The sequence below is a fragment of the Anopheles gambiae genome, chromosome 3 (genome assembly GCF_943734735.2).
Source record: "Anopheles gambiae chromosome 3, idAnoGambNW_F1_1, whole genome shotgun sequence".
Lineage (NCBI taxonomy): Eukaryota > Metazoa > Arthropoda > Insecta > Diptera > Culicidae > Anopheles > Anopheles gambiae.
In genome coordinates, this window is record NC_064602.1 from 77,825,081 (window position 1) to 77,841,881 (window position 16,801).

At 46.4% G+C, this 16,801-nt stretch overlaps 1 protein-coding gene across 5 annotated transcripts in view; it reads left to right on the top strand.

Moving 5' to 3' along the window:
- Positions 1-16,801, top strand: part of LOC1270670 (uncharacterized) — a 144,932-nt gene that overhangs the window by 52,350 nt on the left and 75,781 nt on the right. Inside the window, exon 3 of one of the 5 annotated variants that reach the window (XM_061654305.1) lies at positions 12,926-13,050. The exons of the other annotated variants lie outside the window; for them this stretch is intronic. The gene's annotated coding sequence lies outside the window, so the exon portion shown is untranslated. The remainder of the gene's footprint in view (positions 1-12,925; positions 13,051-16,801) is intronic. 5 annotated transcript variants of the gene reach the window in all.

The window sequence follows — 16,801 nt, forward strand, 5'->3', positions numbered from 1 at the left end:
GTGTGTGTTTGTCCGTCGGGCAGTTTAGAGATCCTGTCTCTGGATGTCTGGGATTTGCACAGTGACACATATGCGCTCGTTCCTATTACTTTGCTAAAGCCCTAGTTTAGCAGTCTGACAGGTGCTGTTAAGGGAAGTCAAAGCACGCGAAAGGTTCCAAACTTTGATACCATATGGATGTGAATTAAAACGCGTCCTTAAACTTTGGCACACACCTACAACGCCGAGTTTTGCCGATTTCAAGTGATTCAAGCTGCTGTTTGTCGTAGCATTGGTTTGTGTGCAAAGGGTTTGTCGTGGAGGGGGAGCACTGGGGAGCATCAATTGCGTTCCTCCCCGTCCACTGCAAACAATGGGAAAGTTTTAATGAACACACAGCGTTCTGCAACAAGAAGAACGCGACAGAGACAGAGTCGAGTATAGTCTCTGGAATGCAAGATTTATGATTGTTCGCTTGGCAAGAGTTTTAGGAGAGGTTACAGTGAAGAAGCATCTTCAGAAGTCAGGCTCGCCCCCGCCAGCTCGTGTGGTTTCTGCAGCAGCACAAAACAACAAAACTCCCCAGCGAGTAGTATGCCGGGAGTTTAATGGAGCGACTCGTAAATGAGATTGTTTTGTTTGGTGGTTTTAATTTCTTTCCCTTAACTTTTCGCTTTGCATCCTGCCCCAAAACAAAAAAGGGAAGAAGCACGCGCGTCTCGTGTGTGCTGCTGGTGTTTGGCTTACGGGAGGGAAAGTTATTACGCTTCGCGTTCGACAGTAGCGTCCCCCGAAACTAATGCCTGTGATTGTGAATTAGCTTGCCGTATGCAGCGTGATTATATGCTTCCAGCTCGTAATGTGCTTCCTTTTCAAATTCAAATTCATCGCTTCCTTTCCGGTGTCCCGATGGTGTGTGTGTGTGCTCCCCCACTTGCTTTCTTTTCTTATCGTAGCACCATGTCAAACCATGGACAAGGAGAATGAGACTTTTGTATGTGAAAAATAATAACAATAATATGTCGTCATTACTATGGTTTCGCTCCCGCCGGCACCGGAGTTGCGGTCCGGGCCACAAGAACAACACCGAACCCGTTGGGTTGGGACGCATAAAGGAGACATTGAATATCTTGTCCGGTTTTGTCACCATCGGTCGCCGGTCGACATGATCATTAGATATTCGGCAAGTGCTGTTATGTGTGTGTGTGTGTCTAGAACATTTAGTTTGAATGTCGTTTTTCGGCGGGGATGGTAAAAGACGGTTAGGTTTTTTTATGGGCCATTGTTAACTGGCGCTATTAAACCGATGCTTGGGGTGGGGATGTGTTGGGTAGCAAATTGCTGTTTAGGGTTTCAAGCTTCTTTGTTCGGACACCACCCCACGGTTTCTATGATTCGTCACGGTATCGACAACATCGGTGTTACCAACAGGGGACTCGAACGACCGAGTTAGTGGATAGATTTAGTGATACAATGTAGTTGTGGTTGTTAGGCCGCAATAAACTATGCGTAATTATTACGCGCGTCGTAATCATGCTTTCATTGTGTTTCAAAGTTAATATTTATCATATCTTTTTGGGAATATTATCGAAAGCAGACGTTTAGGAGATTCTATCAACAAAAAGAGCAACATGTTTACATCAGTTTGAGCGATAACAGTATGTAAAAGTTTTATTATTTTGAAACATCAAAACTAGTGCCCTAAGCTGCTCCCACAAATGAATTTCAAATTAATTGTTGTTAAAATTTGTTTGACCCTTTTATGAGAACACTTTTAGTTTAGTTTAGTTTAGTGTTTATTAATCGATGGACTATAAAGCCCTCTTGAGTCAAATTTTGTTTACAATAGACATTAGGTAACGAACAGAACATAGTTATTGTTGGACGCATTCCCAACACTCAAAAGTGAAGTCAGTTCCGTTATCGTCATTCCAGGCTCATAGATATCGTCAGCTGAATTTAGTAGACGGCACATACAAAGAAGGAGGTTGCGAGAGCCAAAGGTTTTTCGGGTTTCAGCGACTACCAGCATTGGCCGGCGACGAAGTATTCTGGCAGGAACAGAGAGGTTAATCCTTGAAAGCAGCTCGGGACAGTCGATGGTTCCGTTTAAGATTCCCATGATAAATGTCAGCCTGGCATGCTCAACACGTTCGGCGAAGGGCGGGATCCCAAGCAGCAAACACCTAGTCCTGTAGTCAAGGCGACGCGGCCGATCACGAAGGGCGAAGTGCGTTGCCTTTCGTTGGATGGACTCTAGCCGCGTAAGTGCCTGAGTAGATGCTGGCCACCATACAATGCTAGCGTACTCCAGCAGTGGTCTGATAAGTGCGCAGTACAGTGTCTTGAAACACTGTAAGATCACGAAGCTCGCGCGTCATGTTTATGACCAAGCCAAGTAGCCGATTGCCACTAGGGACTACTTGGTCTATCTGTTTGTCGAAGGAGAGTTTAGCATCTAGGAGGACTCCTAGATCCTTTACACAGTTCGCTCTTTCGAGGTTTTGACACCATCAAGCGTATAATTAAACAGCGCTGGAGCTCTTCAACGGCTGAATGAGATTATGGCACATTTATCGATTTAGACGCTTAGTGCGTTACGCTTGCACCAGACAAATATCATGGCAAATGTGTTTTGATGTCAAGGGATCACTATAGTTGGGTAGGCTTGTGCAGAATTTTAAACATTTCCATTGTAGTTTCTGAGCTCAATTAAATGTTAAAGAGGACTGATAAATGCGGAATACTTAAGGACAACTAGGATTATTTGATTAATACTAGAAGTACCACGCGTTTTAAAGTTTTATTACAACATTGCTTGTATTTGTTTTTTTTTATATTTTTATGAGATGAGATTTTTTGTTTAATATTTTTGGTATCCAAAAAAAGCTAAATACCATTACTTATGAGTAATAATAACCAGTTGAATTTTATCATTACTAGTCAAAATTATTGGTCAGGTAGTTGTAGTGTTAACACTGATCTGGTCAAATTCTTCAATAAGATGAGTTAATGGACAAAATGTGTTCATAATATACTTCAACATCGTCGATCTTTGCAGGACAAAACAGAGTATCTCTAGCCAACTCAATAGCAACCCAACTGAACTTTTTTAATTGTTTTTTTTAAATGAATTATTATGCTGAGTTATTGTACGTGCTTTTAGCAGAGTTAAATTGAAGCCTTTTAGTCAAAAGATATTGTTTAAAACCTCCCATGTTACCATTCACCTGTGCTGCAATACAGCTAAAATTGGCTGTTGATACGCATGATTTGTAATACAGTCTACCAATCAATTTATTGGAAAAACAGTTCACTCCAATCCGATAACGAAAATGGTTGGAACTTAACACAGATTTGCATCACAAAAAAGCTCAACCTTCGGCCCCGAGCTCAGCGTGTCTGCCTCTACCTTTTAGCTATTTATTTAACCAATCAAACGAAGATGGCCCTCAATCGTTTCGAGCCAATCGTTCGTGCGCGAAGCTCTATACTAGCAGGAAAGGTCCGTCCACCCCGTCTAACCAGCCGTCCAAACGCCGGCAGGAAAACCTTCCAATCCTGAAATGTGTTTATTTACGCAACACCGCAGCAGTCGGAAGGTGGTCGCTGCGTTGCCGGCGATAAGCCCCTCTGTGTGTGCGTTTGCATTCGCCTCTCGATAAGCGCGACGGGCTCTGTCCCGCACCGAAACCTCGGCGATACGCGCGAGAACAATTCAGCGCATTAAAAGGCTTCTTCGCTATCAAATGCATAACCACCAGCACCACCCCTCGCACAAAGTGTTCGGTTCGCTCGGTCGTCGACGAAGAGACAGAGTGCCGATCTAAGGGGGGAAGGTCAAACCGGTGACTAGAATTTCAATGAAATTGTCATCGATTTTCTGGTTGTTTTTTTCCCTCTCGTGATGGCTCGACTTGTGCATCACGTTCCGCCTGGTTTTTTGGTGAAGGGAGCGAGTGAGCGAAATGACAAACGAAAAAAAGAACACAGCCAAAAGATGGGGCTGTTTGTGTCGAAATCGTCTCGAACGTACGAATTCCTAAGCTCGTGTTTTGTGTGTGTGCGCTGGCAGCATTAGTGCCGTTTGGTACGGGGTCATCCCCACTGGGAGGGACGGCCGAGTCGCGCGAAGCAAAACTTTTCCTTCTCTCACTCCACACTGGTACGTGCGTTGCAATCCTGCCAAGGAACGCTGGGATTGTACCGGCGGGAAGGCTCAAACGGGCTCGGTAACACGGCACGATTCGCAGCTAAATAAAATAATACCCCACCGTGGCACGGTGCTACTGCTGGAGGAGCTTAAATTAGGTGCTTTTTGGTATCCAATTATTTGCCATTGGCTTGTGGCGCTGTTGGGGGGGGGGGGGGGGAGTGCACCAACTTCTTGACTTCCCGACCCCCGACGAATGTTCGACCGGGGTGAGCGGTTTTTGCGCCCGGGCTTCTTAACGCGGAATTTACATATCATTGTTGCCAAAATGGGGTTATTTCGGTATTGGCAGCGGCAATTGCTCGTCTGCTCCGATAACGCTCAAAACGTTCTGGATCATCACACACACGCACACGCACCCAAACACTTCAATCGAATTCGAGCCAAAGCCCGTGAGAAGAGCAATAAAACCTTTAATTTTGTACTCGAACAGGCGGCTGTGCTGATGTGTCTAACGATCCCAAAGTTTCGATAAAATGAAATTCCCTTAAAACGATCTCACGGTGGCGCTAAATAAACATTCGGAAAGGAAGGGAACAAGGTACGGGGAGGACTGCAATCCAATAATCGAGCGCAGGTAGGTTCACACTCGAACCACCACACCACACAAAAAAGGATTCATATTCCTTGGGTGTTAGAAGGCTCGGACATTCGGAGGTATTGGAATGTTGACAACACCATATGGTGAGCATTGGCCTTTTTTCATTTTTTCACGGTTCTCGGGTTGTCCGTTTAGATTCTATTCCAGTATTAAGGTAGTTCCACACCGAAGGGACTCTACCCCATTTCCCAATTCCCCATGTTTCCTCATCCCGGGATGTTGTAGTGTAGAAAACATGTGGCGTAAAACACCTCTCCCGTGTGCCTCTTCCCCGCAGCCTTTATGGGTTGATAATTGTTTCAGGTTTCACAAAAATTCATAGAAACGAGAACCTGCGGTTCTGGGATTTTATACCGATTAGAATCGAGCGCAATAAGAACCCACGGTAGGAGGAGCTCGCCCGTAAAGGACGAGTTCGCTTTTGTTAGAATTTTCTCACTCTCTCTCGCACACTCTCCCTCCCGACCGGGCAATCCATTCGCCCGGGGGCCGCATTAAACACGGCCACTTATCGACTGGTATTGATTCCTGGGGTTGCCTTTTTTGTTGTGTTTCGTTCGTCGCCGTGTAGAGCACTCTGTTTTTAAATATTCATTCTCACCGATCGGGCGGCGCCCGTACTGCAGCAGCTGCACGCGGGATGGCCTAGATTGCCGCCCGAGCTTTCTTTTCCAATTTCCAATATCACACTCCCTGGAAATGGTAGGCAACGCAGTTGCACAGCAACGACACACTGCAATTTGCTTACCCTATCGGACAATTCACAAAGTGTAAAGCCTGGAAGCTCGTGTCACTCCAAGCGAAAACACTCGGTGTTCGGGGTAATCAAGGGATCGATAATAATTCAAACTCTGAATATTGTGTCCACTTTTTTGTGCAATGGAAATCGGAGTGCATGGGGAGGTCACCAGCCAACATCCCCAGCAACAACAGAACAGACTAGCAGAGCGCGTATTGGAAAAGGATGTTACCATGGAAATGGGTTGGAATGGAATACCGCAGCACCGGCAAGCAAAGCCGGACGAGAACTTCTGTCGCCACAAACTTCCTGAACTTCGAAGACCCAAGAATGTCTGGGTCTCGCTGGAAAGCGGACGAGGAATTTGCGGAGGAACGTAATACTACGGCTACAAGATATGCAGGCTCGCCGGAAGACAGCTGACACAATTCATTACTTACGGTTGACCGGTAGAACGGTTCCAGCACTCCCCTGTGCCAGAAGGGCGTATGGAAAGTGCCGTGTGCCGATAAATGAGTGGCAATACCGGTGACGTGATTCATATTTATACGTATGCATGGCGTCGTCCTGATAGTGGCGCGGTTGTGGAGACGATGGTTGAGGGTATTATCGTATCATGCCCAAGCATATATACCATCCATTTGCTTCGAAGGGGACTGCTCCGGAGCTAGCTGTCAATAGCCCCAACACCACTAGTGCGCTGGAGTTTTTCTGGTGAATCAACGACACTGTATATCTCCAGCACAAGGTGTCTTTGCCGACGACTCACACGCACGGCGGGGGCATATCTTGTCCGCACAACCGATGTTCTGTGTGCCTCGGATTGTATGTGTGTGTCCAACACAGGAAAGAGGTGATAAAACCCCTTCATATCGACCGACAGAGCTCCCTATCAATCCATACCCTCCATTCCCGGTAACTTCCTATCATTTCGGTACAGGTCCGAGTCGCGAAATGACACATAATCAAAAATGATTGATTTTGTACCCGCGTCTAGCGCTTTGCCGTGTCCTCCCCGTTGTGTATGCTTACTGCGGTTCCTCAACCGCACCATGATGTAGCTATGATCTGACACTATTCCAAGGCCCCCTCTCGTCTTCCCTCGTCAGCCACTTATGTAAGCCCTCCCTGGAATCGATGTGTGTACTAAAACCGCGTAGTGCTGGCTGGGCGGGTTCGATTATTAGTATGCAATTGTAGTTTGACTGCCTGTGTTCTTTTTTTTTTTTTTGCTCACGATAGTTCAATATTGTTGCCTTTTGCTTTATTTTCCATCGGTGCGCAGCTTTTCCTTCGCACGCTTAATTGCGCGCCAGTTGCAAATGCGTTGCGGGTGTGGGTTTGGAATAAATTGAAACTCACTCGGAGGAAATAAATTGAAATCCGACGACTGTTGCACACACATACACATACACCCTGGCTGAATGCGAAAAACAAATGCATTAGCCGGGCGGGTGGAAAGTTGTCAGATGTTGTGTGAGGGAAATTATACTGTCTGCCTGGTTCGCTTCCGGTGGTCCGGGGGGGGAGAGGGGGGACTGACCAGAGAGTGTGATGACGGCGGGAGCGGGTGACACTTTTTGTCTTTCGCTCCTGTCCGACAGCAGTAAATTATTCATACGTTCCATTTTGGCTTTTGAAGTGCTTGTGTGACTTGTTCGATTAGGTTTTTTTTTTTGTTGTTTGGTTTACCGTTGTAATAATGTGTAGTGGCATTCGGGGCAAAGTGGTCACCTAGCTCATTGGAAGTTGTGTGCCCGTTTATTACGATCGAAATGTCTACAAATATAATGTTCCAGGAGCGCCATAGACGTTTTTTGTAGACTCCAAACGACTCCGACGACTTCGAACGATTCCGAAACACTCCGGACGAATCCGAATCCGGGACTAGTGGTTTGGATTTTTCTGGTGTCGGAATCGGACTAACAACAGCCAGAGTCGGATCGAAGTCTTGAGAGCGCTCCAAAGAGAACATCACAAGTTTTTTGCTCTAAGATTACTTAAAAAGCTTAAGAATTAAGAAATAACTGCTCAAAATGTTACAGTATAAAATGCTTTGTAAAAAAAATCAAAACACATTCGTTAACATGGCCTCTTTGCCCCTTATTTCCATATCTACATGTAAAATGGATATAACCCGGTGGACTAGAATGATTTTGCACGAAACACGTACAGCACAGGGCTAATTAGAGTATTAAATCGATTTTTTTATTATTATTTTCTTACGTTCTGATGTTTCCAACAGTTAAAAATGACGTTTAAATTGAAATGACTTTCTGAAATAAAAATGCATGTCATTAAAATGCAACTCAAATTCCAATACAAAATCAACACAAAACGCTCGCGCGTGTGTATGTGTGTGTGGGAGCCATTTAACAATCCCAATTTATATCATCCACCAATCGACGTACAATTTTAATCAGTTTCTTATAAGTTATTTCTATCCCCCCCCCCCCTGGGAATCTCTTTTATGGCAATCCTTTATATATATTTTTTTATAGCTTTTCGCGAACGAATGATGCGTTTTTTCGCACCGCCGGACCAATGTTTGCACGAAAGTCCGCGCTTTTTACCCGGTTTTATTAGCTCATCCAGAGGGGTGAAGATATTTTACGCAATATTCCACACCAATCCTTAGCGATTGCTCATCCCATCCATCCGCGCGCTGGCCACTCTGATTCTTCTCCTCTAGGAGCAAACCATCTATTCTACGGAGGTACTCTGCAAACGAGAGAGAGAGAGCGCGAGACGTTCAAGATTATTGCCTTTTTTTTCGTTTGTTTCTCTTGCTGCCCGGCCATACAAACCAACCCACGGGGGCGCACATCTGACACGCGGGATGACTGACCTTCCCCTGGCACTGCTAGGGTTCGTCCCGCACTTTCTCACGCAACCGTCCCACCGGTTGGAGTTGATGGGTTGTTCATAAAATCGCTAATGATTTCCGTTTTGAGTAGGGCGAGCAATCAATTTCTTTCGTACATTCGGTGTCTTTTTTTTTGCTGCTGCTGCTGCTGCTTCGTCTTTGTGCCTGCGTCGTGCTGGTTAGGACGCTATGCCATCCCTCTGTCACGAACATCTAACACCGGGACCGGGTCTCTGTCCATCTACTACCCCCCCATCATCACCATCATTGGGGCGCGTGTGCGCGCGCGTCCGTCTACGGCAGAAGTGACATAGTTGGAGTTTTATTAGGTTGTTAGCTTGATCGATGGTTTATTGATGTTCTCGGGCTCTCCCCGCTCGTATAGCGTAAGTGTGCGATCTCGGATTTCGGTTTTAATTGCACCGGCCCACCTCACAGACCCAGGCCGGGTCGTGTGTACCGTTCGCGTCTGATGTCACCTTGTTCGAACGCTGCGACAGGGAGCTACGGTTTCCTTTCCAATCAATGTTGGAAGTAGAGCAAACGGGACAGCGAGCATTTTTGGAGAAAGCGTTTATTCGAGTGGATGTTGTACTCCAATACCTACTTTATTACGAGCACAGGAACTTTGTTGCCCAAAGTAGCCAGCCACTCTGCAACACTTTAATGGATTAGACGAAATTCTGCAACTGCTCTTCGTTCGCCTTAAGGATTGGTTTGTCAACTTAAATTACCCAATTATAGTTATTGTCCGCTCACAGCCAACTCATCACTGGAACCCTGCCCCCCCCCCCCCCCCCCCCCAAACCACCGTGTGAATCATCTGCACATGGGGATTGTGCAATAATCTTCGCATTACATCGCACTGTGCACGGTGTGGCGGGAACTCCCGTTGCGGTGTACCGGCTGACGATAATAAATGCGAGAAATTTGTTAACTTCAACAAGCTGCTGCTTCTGCTGCTGCTCCTCAGTTGTTGTTCGCTCGTCCGCACCGTGTGGAAGCAGAGCAGTTGGCATGCCCGAGCAAAACAACGCTTGCACAAACATTGCTCCTTGGATGGATGCGACGAGGATGAAACCCCGTTTTGTAGCCCGTTTTTAAGCAAAATCTCCATTTACCATTCTCTCTGTTGGCGCTGGAACAAGATAATCCCTGCCCGATGGAAAAGGTTCCGAGCCGAAAGGTCCTGCAACCCGAGAGAGAGAGAGAGCCTGTGGAAACGGAATCGAAGGTTGGTGCGCCGGGAAGCGAAAGATACCCAGATCCGGGATGCCATTATTCAACCTGGACAGTTCGTAATAACTGGAGCGCAAACGGTGAGCTTTGACCACCTACCGACGGTCGGTCCTACCCATGGTAGTCGCCACCGGATATGAGTGAGTGACATGGCCTGAGATTGATTTCGCTGCAAGGTGAATCCTCGCGCTGCTGCGGAGCGGACTATATGGCGCCCAGGTGCTGGATAGCTGACCAAGAACTGCTTGGGATCTTGGGCAAAGGGATGCTAAAGCTATCCTTTTCTGTGGACTTGGTCCGTTGTTCTCGGTCGGTCGGTTTAGAAGAGATTATATCCCTACTGCAGCCCACACCCTGATATTGACTCCTCTGCCCCTTTTACGGTAATCCTCTCTCTCTCTCTCTCTCTCGCTGTGCGCCTTCGTATCAATCAAATTAATTCAATTTACGTTCACTGTCGCAGCCGGACACACTTTGGCCCCGAGCGTCTGGTTGGCGGCGACGCAGCTCCAAAGCTTGAGTTGGCTCCAAAGCTACCCCCAAACCCCCGGGCACGAGTGAGCAGAATTTATTCTGACTGACTGCAGCCATTAACACACATGTGGGCACCACAACCATCCAGCACACAAGAATTGCGTACTATAAACGGGCGCGCGTGTTTGTCTGGCTCATGGTACGCCACATGCTTATCGTCGGCTCCTGGTGGTTTTGGTGCTTTCATGCCCTGCGAGAAATCCCGGCACAAATGGTCTTGACACCACCGGATCCGACCGGATCGGTTTTGGCTGGTCGCTGTCGAATATCTCGTAATTACAAAGCACACACACGCACGCACACACACATTATCGCCTAGTCGGGGCCAGACTGACGGATGTCTCGAGCAGTCTGACCCGGCTGGCTGGATGAAACCATTCGAAGATTTCATCTTTCGGGCGGTCCACTTTCTTGCGTGCTGCATGGGCAAACGGTGTCGCCGGGCTTTCGGGACCGGGCCAGAGTTCACGTACGGTACAGCAGCAAACGGAGCAACCGAAAGCGGATGCATCGATCCGCCTGCGGGCGAATTCCTCGCACACACACTCGGGGGGAGTTTTGTCGGAGTCGGCCTAAAGTCGCTTCGGAATTCATTAATTTTATCACACTTCCAGAACCACCATTTTCCGGCTGGTGCTGCTACTGCTACTGCTAGATGTTGTTTGGGTGAGCTTTTTCGATCTACAAACCCCGTCTCAACTCATTCCGGGTCACGGATGCGTTTGTGTGTGGTTTCTGCAATAGTGCCTAACCTTGTTGATGTCTGAATTCTTCCCTAGCCACGACTTCTTCATCCGCAAACCACCACCGCCTCGGTCACACAGAACTGTCACACAGTGATGTGTGGCCGATGGCCAAATATTTATTTGTCTGTTTTTGCCCCGGGGTTTGGCTGCAAACGGTCGGCACTATTCCTCCCGCTTCCTGTTTTTATTTGCCTATTTTGGGGCGCATTTTCTAGATCAATGCCAATATTGTCCCCCACGAAACCAGCCGCGCCTGGGGTGGTGCGGTTTTTCGTTATGATTTTTGTGCCACCCTGCCGCCCGATACCGATCCGCAGACCACACACATGCTCTAACACACATACGAATGCGGTTTGTTGTGGCAAACTGTGTGTGTGTGTCTGTGTGGTCTGCAATAGTTAGTGGTAGATTTTTTTCTGGAAAATCAAGCGAGCGAGTCTCTGCGTGGAGAAGAAGTGTACTGGTGTAATGGTGATTAAGTGTTTGTTTCATTAGAAGCGTTTCACAGGAACAAACGCAAATTGCTCACAGTTCAATAACAAGTCAGCAAATGTTGCACACAAACAATCGATTCCATGAAATATCAAATTTAATATCCTAGTTATCCACATTACAAAGAGGTGCAAATTTTGACATGGTTCAGTTTGGGCCCAACATTTGCCCAGTTGCAATTACAGAAAAAGCAATTAAATTGTTTCCGAAGATCGCTGGATTGTGATTATAACACACACGCACATACATCGTCACACCGACAAATCGCTTCTCTTTACTGTGGGCCATAAATAATTGGCCGTTTTGTGGCGATGCCTCTGCCTCTCTGCCGCGAGCGCGGATATGAGAAAACCGCATCGAATTCCATGCCTCCCCGGGCCTTCCCTTTGTTCCTCCCGAGCATAAAGGTGAGCTTGGCGCCCATATAACACCACCTCCCCCATACCCATCCCATCCGGGGGCGGTGCAACATAGTGCAATACCGAAGTTTAATTAGTTTATTAAATTCTTGTTTTCGTTTGTGCGAGAGAAAATACGCGCGCTCTCGTTATCAGTGGAATGTTAAACCACGCCACCAGGCCACATATACACACACACACATATACGCGAACAAACAAAGTTACACACACACACACAAACATCCAATGGCAATGGTCGTATTATGAATAGTTGTTACCGTGCCAACAACCGGGAAACCACCTTTATGCTGCCGCCCTCGGGTTGTGTTTCTGGGACGCTTTTGGGAGGGAGTTGGGCGAGGGTGCTTGTGTAGCATAGTTTTGTTCTTCCTCTCCATTATCACTACCCCGTGTTCGGAGCCCCGGTTCCAAACGACCCCGAGGCCAGAATCAACAACTTCTGACAGCTCGCTTCTGCTCCGCTTCTGTGTGGTGTGGCCTACATCCGATAGCTATATCGTATGCTACTGCTGCCTGCTACCTGCATCATTCCGTTTTCCCGTTTTCGTAACACACATTTTTGGAGCCCAGGCACACCAATTACGGCGCCTGCACGTGGGTCCTCTCCGTCGGGCTTATGCAATAATGCTCAAGCGACCGAGAGAGAGAGAGAAAGAGAGCGCGCGAGAGAAAGCAAGAAAAGCCGCTGCATTCCCAGGTACTACTACTACAACTGCTACTAGCCGCGATAATTACACATCCGAGAGCCGGTCGGATTTGCTCCCGGGGGTTATTTATTTTTTCGGGCTACGATCCAGCTCGACCTGGGGAGGGAGAAGGGGTTGAAGGTGAGAAGGAAACAAATTGCACATACACAGACATTCTTCACCCAATCCGCCGTCAGCTTATCGAAAGCCGAACTCCATTATCGATTGCATCGACAGGGAGGAGCAGGACTAGCTGTGTGTGTGCAAACGGGAGTGTGGAAAATCTAAATTAATTTATTGCTACTTTGGTGGCTCACACACACACAGACGCGTTCATCAGTATCCTCACTATATGTTAGCTCTAACATGTGTAACGCTTTTCTCACTTTTTTATCTTCCCACATTTTGCAGGTGAGCGCTTCCGGAGGTTCGAGAATTCCAATCCCAGCCCGCTCCAATAATGCCCAATATAGTTTTCACATTGCACGAATTGTTGCTGCTGATGGATGTGGAGAGATGATGTGAAGGAAAATCTGGTAGGTCTGTGTATGGGGAGGGGAAATGGGGGGCTTTATGGATTGGTATGCAATATTTTCAACTTATGAACCTCCCACCAATTCTCTGGATATGGAATGCCCTTGGGGGTTGATGTACACACAGTCACATGTAACATCAGAATTGGCAAAAGCGAGTTTTTGTAACGTTTGTTTGTAGTTTTGTAGTGAGTTTTGTGTTGCTTCTACGAGGATATTGATTGAGCGGACGGATCAGTTTAACAGGAACTAATAGACGGTATTTCTTTTATTACCTCTTACATGGAACTGGGATGAAAGCATTGATAAACGCTAGCTAGACACCATCCAGCTCGTGAATATGCCTGGATAGTCTGCTGTTCATTAGATCTTGTGATCTAATGTGCTTGGGGAGCTCATCAGGCGTTCATCAAGCTCAACATATTGAATTTCAACGAATATTAAAATTTTCATAATCATCATCAGCGTGAACTCTTTTTTCGTATAGATCCCTTTTTCAGGTGTCCAACGGTCCACACACTCTGTTGATACCATGGTTAGATCCCACGGCCATATTCCTTGAATTTTTGCACCTACACGCAACGCCCCAGTTAATGATAAGCTCGGGTGCTCTCGCCCGCAAATTGAATAATGACTAATCAGGCGAGGGTTATTGAAAATTGTTGCTTTCAACTCTCCAATTCAAATCAAATCGTACCCAGCGCACCCAGAGCTACTCGGAACGGTTGGGAACATTGGAGATTCGGGAGAGGCAGCGTACTGCCATGGGTCAGGAGAGGCAAACGATCGATCACCATTGCGCACTAACCCTGTCATGTGTGTGTGTGTGTATGTGCTCTTTTGCTTGCCCGACTTGCAAATTCGTTCCGGCTGATCAGGTTTTTGCTCCCACCTCACTCTTGATTATGCTCCTGGTGTGCTGTTTGACGCGCATGAAGCACACAAATTGATAAGCCCTCCCTGTGTGTATGTGTTTCAGCACCATCTCCGCGCTCTTTTGCCGGCCCGCGCTGGGAAAAGGTCCCTGGGCGCTGCATCCATCTGATAAAAGCAATCAATCTAAGGTTTTGTGCAAAAGTTTGTTAATTGAAATGACATCGCAGAGCGAGTTCCGCAGCCCGGGATGACTTCATTCCCGGGATTGCGTATTGACCGGGGTCCGGTGCATACATTTGCTTTTCCATTGTACGCCAGCCACTGGCTCTCGTGTGTTGTCTGACGCACCACATATTGCGCAGGATTTCCGATTGGGATATTTCCATACCCTCCAAAGGGAGGAAGTCGGCGAGAGATCAATCACAGTAAGCGGAAAGGATGCAAAACATGGAACTTTGTGACGGTGCAGCTTCTGTCCGGCCGGGTATATTGCGTGGTTGCTTTAAATTGAATCTCAAACATTATCAATGGGCGTAATGAGATGAAATGAATAAAAAAAAGACACAAAGGCTGAATTAATAGCTCCAATGGCAGATGAAGAAGATTAGCACATGATTCGAGTGGCACAGTTATTGATGTGTCATGTCTCGAAAAATACATTGAAAAGGAAACAGTTATTCGTCGTTTGTTTGACCAGTGGGTTTTCTGTGTACAAAACAGGTGTCTCCATTGTTATCAGATTAATACCATACTGACATTTTTTGTGATGATTAAGTGTCATGCCATGGCAAGTGTGTTTGATATTTTTCACGAATTGAATTGATTTTCATTTGAATTGTGATTTTCATTTCATTGATTCAATTGAGTTTGTAACGGGGAAATGAAATTGTTTTTAACACGAACTCTTGTAACCATTGATATATGAAACTTTGCCTTAATGGTTTGAGATTTTTATTAAAATTTCCATGAAACACATATTGAATACGTTCCAAGTATTAGAAACGTTTGACTTTGATACATCTGTAACGCCTTTCCTTTGGGTGCATTTTGACACGCTCTCAATGTAGCAAATACTAATAAAAACCTGATGTAGCGAACCTGGAAACGTTTGTCTATTTTTGTTGGTGTATCTTATTTATTCCGCATAGTCATGGACATGGTTTTGGCCAAAAAGATAAACGTTTCTTCCATTATCAAATTTTGGTATGAATTCATCTGTTTGAGATGAAACTGAGCTACTGTGTAACTAAGAGACAATGTTAATTGATTGAATTTGGCCAAATTCATACATGAACACCTAAGGCGGCTCCTGTAGTGATTCATTTATTTATTGTGGCATTTTCTCCTATGTATATCCTTGTTCCTAATCATAACTGATCTGACACTGGTGTGTTTTGGAGTAAGAAAGGGTCCATAACAAAACATTAAGGCATTAGCAAAACATTAATTAGTGAACTTTATTTTCGGACATGTTTCGGAATTCTCTTGTCCCGATTGGTGTATTTAGAGTAATATTTGCGCAACTTTGTGTTTAGAATCTCTAGTCAATATCTTCATCGAATATCTCAAAATCAATTGACACAGAAGCTTTCAAAATAATGTACCTTACATTCTGATCGTCGGTTACAAACTCTGTCACTTGAGCCCCCCATTTCCCAACGATTTAGACGCTTCTTGTACATATTATCATGTTGCGGATCTTACATGAGCAACAAGCACTCATTCTAATATACCTTAAATCTTGTTGGCTTTGCCTTACCCAATAAAAAAGAGTCAAACCTACGGCCCAAAACAGGCCTAGTTTTGCATGACCAAATTCACGTCACTAGCAGTAGCTACACGCCACACCGCTGAGTGGTTGTATCCTCCCTTCAGTGTAAAGGAAGTAGCTTACCCTCTCCTTCCCCGAACACCGGACGGGGCAAGTGCGCTAAGATGGTCGAGAATTAGAAAGCTTGTACCACTTTCCGTGCGCGTGCGTGACATGCTGAAACAATACACTCCATAGCTCCATATAGCAGACAGATGAGTCTCCGAGTGCCGGGTCGGAGAAGAAATTGCGTGTTTTTGTTTGCCCTTTACCGAGTGCTGTTGAAAGAAGCCGCATTTCACCGCACTTGTAACTATGCAAAACCCGCTACAACAACTCCTACCGTCAAAAAAGGCGCGCGCGCTGCGCTTTTTATCTGTTGTTTTTATTTTGACGGGCCTGCTCGCTGCTCCCTCCCCCCTTCCGATACTGTGGCCGGGCTGCTCGCACGATAGCATTAAACACCGTCGAATCGATGATTATACCGATTGGCCTGATTATTTGACTGAAATGGATTTTCCTAACGGTACACGTACGTGGGGCGGCAGGATAGAAAAGGGTTTCGGCTTCGGGCACACGGGCTTTTCATCCACTGCCAACAGCGAAAGAAGAAAAAACAAACCCTTCCCTTGCACTCCTGCTGTCTTGTGCGATTTCCATCCTTCTATCGGTGCGTCGTTGATGGATCGACGAGCGCTTTGCGCACACAAATTGCGCACTTTTCCATCACATTGCATCGGAGTGGGGTAAGCGGGTGCCGGGTGGAGGCGAAACCGATGGCAAAAAAAGCAGCAGAGAACGCACCCAGCCACGGGAACTCTACAAAAATTGGCCGCATTCTATGAAGGGACCGGGACAGACTGGAGAAGGGCGATGCTGTTGTTTGAAATCCGTTCAGCTTCCTTTTTTTGTTTCGTTTGCCCCCGATAGGGGTGGTGTCGAACGCGCCGCGATGATCACGCAATTCAATCGCGGTACAGCTTATGTAATTTCAATAAATTGTCTACGATGATTATCGGAAACAGCGCGCGGAGGGTGGGGGGGGCGTATGTGGATGCGCCACGGTGT